Source organism: Grammomys surdaster, unplaced genomic scaffold (genome assembly GCF_004785775.1).
Source record: "Grammomys surdaster isolate TR1022 unplaced genomic scaffold, NIH_TR_1.0 149, whole genome shotgun sequence".
In the NCBI taxonomy this organism is placed as follows: Eukaryota; Metazoa; Chordata; class Mammalia; order Rodentia; family Muridae; genus Grammomys; species Grammomys surdaster.
Window position 1 is genome coordinate 9,764,361 of NW_021604607.1, and position 6,979 is coordinate 9,771,339.

At 48.7% G+C, this 6,979-nt stretch overlaps 1 long non-coding RNA gene across 1 annotated transcript in view; it reads left to right on the plus strand.

Moving 5' to 3' along the window:
* Positions 1-179: 179 nt before the first annotated feature.
* The window catches only part of LOC114619297, an 18,593-nt gene continuing 11,793 nt past the window's right edge, over positions 180-6,979 (plus strand). The window contains exon 1 of the long non-coding RNA XR_003711108.1: positions 180-319. This is a non-coding gene — a long non-coding RNA (uncharacterized LOC114619297). The remainder of the gene's footprint in view (positions 320-6,979) is intronic.

The window sequence follows — 6,979 nt, forward strand, 5'->3', positions numbered from 1 at the left end:
CTGACCAGCTGTTGGACTGAGGCCAGGCAAGCTCTTACCCACTGTTCACTTTGTAACAGCAGATCCCCCTGCCTCAGCCTCCAGCTGAGTTGGGACTACAAGTGTGCCGCACCACGCCCAGCTCTTATCTCTTCAATCTCGAAGGCTGCAGTGAGCATCAGATACCCAGGGCAGGCAGTTCTAGATCTGAGATGCTAGCAAGCCAAAGGGGGAGGAAAGAAGAAAAGAGGAAGTTGAGGCACGGCAGGAAGACAGCCAGAGGAGCCAGAAAGTGCAAGAATGTTTGTGGGGGTGCTTGACAGGGTATCTCTGAAGGAAGGTGCGTGGGGGTGCCATGTGGGAGGTGGATTTGGGTCTATAAGTTCTGGGTGTCTGTATGGTTGTCCAGGTGTTTATGGGTGTTGAGCTGTGCACAGTGTTCAGGGATCTGTGTCTCCGATGTGTGTAAAGGATGCAGGAAGGGGATGTGTTTCTTGACTTCCTGTAGGGGGCTTATGAATATGCAGAGTAGAAGGGTCTCTGGGTGTTGATGAGCCTGGGTGTGTCGTAAGGTTCAGATTGCCTATGGAGGGGTCACACACATCAGTGTGTGACCAAGTGTGGATTCGGTTTGTGCCGTGTACATAGGGTTGTAGGGTTTTTTTTTTGGGGGGGGGGAGGCTGAGGGTGTTTCTGGTAGGGTATGGGTGTCATGATGTGGGGGCTGGGTGTGTTGAGGTGTGTGCATGTGAGTGAGTGTGAGTGTGTGTTGCTCTAGTGGGTGTGCCCTTATGCCCTGCTGTGTGAGTGAATGTGGGTTTGGGCGTGTCTGTATACGGCTGCGGCTGTGGGGGTAGGTGTCCGGGCCTTCTGTGTATGAGGAGGAAGGTTCAACTTGTGTTTAGGCCTAGATGTATTAGCAGAGGTATGGGGGGTGTGTCTTCAGGAGGAGGAGGGGGAGGAGGGGACCAACACCTACAAAGGAAAAGCAACTCTCCTTATCAAGCCACTTTCAAGTTAAAACTGCTTTCAAAACCCGGAAATAACTGCCAGGCTGCCATCCGCTTCCTGCTGGGTGGGGGCAAAAACAGGGATGGGTGGGAGGGTGACTACAGTCTCCAGGCCTGCAGGGACCCCAGAGCCACCTTCATTGCTGGCACACCTGCCAAGGCTAAGCTTCATGGGCCCTGCGGTCTGCAGGGACATTTTTAGCACAGATTCACTCCCTGGGGCTGAGGGAGGGCCCTTTTATTTTCATCTGAGCAGAAATAGCTCCTGCCAGCCATTCTTTCTTCCCCGGAGAGGTCGCCCCAAAATAGAGGGAAGATGTAAACCCCGGAGAGGTCGCCCCAAAATAGAGAGAAGACGTAAGGCCCCAGGACGGATGGGGAAGGAAACTCCTGGGATCACTGTAACCAAGTTTAAACTATTTCTCTAAAAATAAGCTGTGTTTTCTTTGTGGATCTGCCTGGCACTAGGGTCCTCCAGTCAGGGTGCTTAGCTGACCTGGGAAGACAGGCAGAATTTTATTTTAAAAAGCGAGTGTTTCCCAGCTGCGGCCTTGGAAAGTTCTCTGTTTTCCATTTATTAAACTCCTAGTTTCCGGCTAATTAAAATTATTTTCAAATAAAACTCTGTAGCCCAGCAATATTTGATGAAACACAGAATTCCCAGTGACCCTCTGCAGGAGGCCAGGCCAGCTGTGGGCAGCCTGTGTCCCCTCTACTGGGCTCAGGGCCTGTTTCATCCAGAAGAGAACTGGGCCTGGACTGTAAATTCCAGCAGCCATGGCAGGCTCCATAAGAAGCTCGGAATACTTTACTTTGTTGCTGCTGCTGCTTTTCTGTGCTGGTGCTGAACCCTTGGGCCTGGTCAGTGTTAGGCCAGTGCTTACCACTAAGCCGTATCCCCAGCACTTAAGGCTCAGGGTAACTGGAAAGCTACTGCCCCCACCCACAGCCACCATCAGTACCACTAACACCATGGACAGAGGGTCCACTTCAAGAGAGACACATAGGCTGGATCTATTTGGCTTTCAGTTTTAATCCCAACACTCAGGAGGCAAAAACAGTCAGGTCTCTGTAAGTTCAAGGCCAGCCAGGTCTGTATACCGAGCTTCAGGACACAGTGAGACCCTGTCTCAAAACAAACAACAAAGTGGGGGGATGCATTGATAATCATTCCTACCTGGTCTCCCTGACCCAGAGATCCTTGAATCCGTGAGATCAACATCCCACGTGTAGCTACACTACACCTGGACCCAGCATGTCTCAGAGGTGGGCAGAACCAGCAGAAGTCAACAGCCACTTGCTATGAGAAACAGCTGGGGGTGCACACGCTAAGACAGAGCCTGCTGTGATTCACCTGCTGGCATTGGAACCCTAACCCACTGGGCAGAGGGGCAGGGCCTGTCCTTTGTCCCACAGATAGTTCCCAGTGTCTGGTAAAGAGTGAACCAATAGCTGCTGCCTTTAGGGAGTGTACAAATGAGGGTTTCGGGATTTGCCCATGAGATACCAAGCTTCAGCACCTCATCCCTTCTGTAGTGGAGAAGTATCCAATTGTGTGGCTACACAACCTGTTTAACAGCCACGAGTCCGTGAATACGTGGCGACTGTTTCATGGTACTGCTAGGGACAAACAGGTCCAGGTTTGTTGCTCATGTATGGTTTCAGCCCTGTGTGGCAAACACCGGTGAATACAATCACTGGACCATACCGAGTTTGATTGACCCCAGAGACTCACATGTGTAAGGGCTTAGCTCTGCAGACAACTGAGCCACACCTCCAGGCTCACAGCTACTCAAGGGAACTCCCACGTCATTTTCAAGGTAATATGTTAGATTGGTTTGTTTATTTTTTGTTTGAGCTGTTTGGTGGTACTGAGGTCCCAGGCATGGGAGCAATCCACTGTCAAGTTACATCCCTAGCCAAATTAGGTATTTTATGAATTGTTTTATTGAGTCTGGTTCTCTTGACTAGCCTGGAACTCACTCCAGCTGAGTCTTGAGGGGTAGCGGCAGGAAGACCAGGAATTCAGGGGCATCCTCAGCCATATAGCAAATTCAAGGCCAGATTGGGTCCTGAGAGACCCTGCCAGGTATACTTACTGTAATTCCTCCACTCAGGAAGCTAAGGCAGGAGGAAGGCCATGAGTTCAAAGTTAATCTTGGCTACAAACTGAGTCCCAGGACTAACAAGACTTAGTCTAAGGAAGAAGGAGGGAAGGAGACAAGAAAGAGAACTTTTAAACTTTATTCCTAATAACGAAAAGTAGAACTAGGGTCCTACGGATGTGGTTCACTTGGAATGGTACTTGCCTACCCTGGATGTGATCTCTGCACTGCTAGTATGGTACCTTGCCCTCACCTCTGCAAGGCAGAACAATCAGATATTTAAGGCCATCCTTAGCTATATAGTGAGTTTGAGGCTAGCCTTGGCTACATGAGACCCTGTCTTGGGGGAAAAAAAGAAACACCTCAAATATCTATTAATGAGTTCCAATTCCAGAGACTCTGACCTCTCTTGGGACCTCCATGGACACTGGAAACACATGGAGCATATATATACATGCAGGCAAAACACACATAAAATAAATGATATAAAGTAATAAAGTAGTAAAATAAATGTTTATTAAACGATGGCATGCTAAACCGGCCATGGTGATGCACAACTTTAATCCCAGCACTTGGGAGGCGGAGGCAGAAAGAGTTTAAGGCCAGCCTGGTCTACAGAAGGGGTTCCAGACCAACCAGGCAGGACTACAGAGTGAGACTTTTTTTTTAAACTGTACCTGCAAGCTGAAATGCAGGAGGTAAAAAGAAAGGCAGTAACAGTAGAAAGGCAGACGTTGCTTCCCATCGCAGCCCCAGAAGAAATACACTTTTAAGCCAGGTTTGGCCCAAGCTAGTAGTATGGCAAGTTCAAGGCCAGCCTGGTGAAACCACTGCTCACAGAACCCAAACTACTCAGGCATTGTGCCTCATACCTGTAAGCCCAGCACTCGGGGTTAGATTGCTGTGAATTTGAGAACAGCCTGGACAACGGCAAACATCCCAAAACAAAATAATTAGATAGTTAATTTAAAAGCATACAAGACTGGAGAGATACTCAGCGGTCAAGAGCACTGGCTGGGCTTCAGAGGACTAGGGCTCAACTCCCAGAACCCACATGGCCGCTCACAACTGCCTGTATGTAATTCTCCAGGTTTGGGGAACCCAGTGCCAGTATATGTGTGGTGCACAGACACACATGAAGATAAGCACTCACATGTAAAATAATAAGATACAAATTTAAAAAGCAAAAACATAAATTGCCCTAGATTTTCCACCCCCATAGGCACTGCCCTCGAGGGTTTGCTTTGGATTTCTCATCCCAGAGCACAGATTGTTACTACAAGTGGGAACAGCTGAGAGCCCCTGACACCAGGGAGAAGGACCTCAGGTGCTGCCAATGGCAGTTTGGATAACCTGGAGCACAGTCTGTTTGAGCCTCAGTTTCTCCAGTTGTGCTAGTCCTTAGTTGCTTTCAGGGATAGTGAATATGTGCTTAGAGATGCAGTGACGGGCCTGAGGACCAGGCAGCAGTTGTTAATACCGGTGTGTCAGCTCTGCTCCCCACCCCCACCGCAAGCCCACCGTTCTCCAGGAAGGCCTTGGAATTTCAAATAGCACCCTCTACAGAGATACTGAACCACTGCCCACAACTAAGGCTTTACATATGTTAATGACACTCTTCCTAAGGTCCTTAACTGGGGCTGGGTCACTATTCTCATTTCAAAGGTAAGGAAATGCTCCCAGAAGCTGTGGAGGTTACAGGGAGAAGGACGCCATCTCCAGGAACCCCTGCTTTGTCCCCACAGTGTCAGCTGACTCTTAGATAGCTCTTCGCCCTGTCAATGGAGCCCTCCCAGAAGACCCTCCTCCCTGGGTGCCATTCCAGGGTGCTCTGTGCCCGGCTTCACTAAACAAACATTCTTCTGTTTTGAGAAAGGATCTTATATAGCCCAGGCTACCCTTGAATTCCCATATATGACCTTGAGTTCCAGGTCCATGTTCATCCCTCTGGTTGATCAGTTCATGGGTGGCTCCTATGGTTTGGATTTTTTGGGTTGTGTTGTTTTATTTTTTTGTTTTTTGAGTCAAGTTCTCACTATGTAGCCCTAGTTACCCTGGAACTCGTTATGTAGGCCAGGCTGGCCCCTGGCTCATAGAGCTCCGCCTGGAATTAGAGATACACACCACCACACCTGACAAAAAGTTCACTATAAAACAATCTCTCACATGAATTTTATCCTTTAGTAAACACAAATTTACATACCACAGGTGTGTTTGTTTTTTATATAAAGAATTAAATGCAGTCTGAGTAGTTGACTCTGCAAGACTCAAAGCACTGAAGATGGTTTTCCAGAGTTGATTGATATTTGGGTTTTATAATCATTAATTTTGGGAGCAGCACTTTGCCTAAGTAGATGGCAAGAAATGACAGAAATACATTTAGGGCATTTCGTAAATTACGGGAATTCTGTCCAAATTCTATTCTAGAATTCATGTAATGTATTTTCCTTTATGAAACTCAGCAACTCAAAACAGCAATTTAAACTTTTTATTCTTTGAACCTGTCATACATGTACACAGTGAACCTGTCATACATGTACACAGTGTATGATCAATTCCATCACTCACTCCACCCAAGTCTCCCCAGGATCTCCACATGATATCTCCCTTCTGACTAGTTCCTATGCATTCTGTCCAGGGAGCCGCTGGGATAGGGGTAGCTGAGGGTAATAGGTGGGCCAGTGGGCAGAGCATGCTACCACAGTTCTACCTCAGCTGCTGCGGGGCTGGGGTAGGCTTCACCGGTGCTGTGGAGAGACCTTGGTTTTCAGTAGGCTGTCATAGAGCTGCATTCAAACATCACCACACTGATGCCCTCTAACCCTGTGACTTCCAACCACTCTCTGAGACTGTTTCCTCCTGCTGACCAGGGTGTATGCAGGCCCAATGGCACCAAGTGCCGTTGAGGTCAAAATAGGATTCCAAGTATGATGAATTTAGCCAGCTTCCTCCCTCAGCCCAGCTATGTAGCTCAGTGGTTAGCTACCTGGGGCAGGGCCAGCCCTGTTCCTGACCAATGTGAGAGTTTCCCTCTCTTTTCCGACAAGGCAGACAATTACTGTGTTTGGTGCCTTGGGTTTCTAACTGTCTGTCAGGGCCAGTGCTGAATGGGGTTCAGTCAGTTTGACACAAGTTAAAGTTGGCTGAGAGGAGAGAACTTCAGCTAAGAAAAATCCTCAAACCAGGTGGCAGTGGAGCACACCTTTAGTCTCAGGAGGCAGAGGCAGGTACATCTCTGTGAGTTTGAGGCCAGCCTGGTCTACAGAGTAAGTTCCAGAATAGCCAGGGCTACACGGAGAAACTCTGTCTCAAAAAACTGAAGGGGGAAAGAGAGAGAGAGACAGAGAGAGAGAGAGAGAGACAGAGAGAGAGAGAGAGAGAGAGAGAGAGAGAGAGAGAGGGAGGGAGGCAGGGAGGGAGGCAGAGAGAGAGACAGAGACAGACAGACAGAGAGACAGAGATGCTTCCATAAGATTGAACTGTAGACAAGCCTGTAAGGCATTTTCTTAATTAGTGATCAAGGGTGGGAAGGTCCAGTCCATAGTGGGTGGTGCCATCCCTGGGCTGGTGGTCCTGTGTTCTATAAGAAAGCAAGCTGAGCAAGCCATGGGAAGCAAGCCAGGAAGAAGCACCCCTCCATGGCCTCTGCACCAGCTCCTGCCTCCAGGTTCCTGCCCAGTTTGAGTTCCTGTCCTGGCTTCCATCCAAGATGAACAGCCATGTGGAAGTGTGAGCCGAATATACCCTTTCCTCCCAATTGCTTTGGTCATGGTGTTTCCTCGCAGCAATGGACCCCTGACTAAGACGGGGCCTTTCTCAAAAGGTTCAGGAAAAGAACCAGCCTAGAGAAACTGGGGCACAATCATTGGGTTAGGGGTTGTTTGT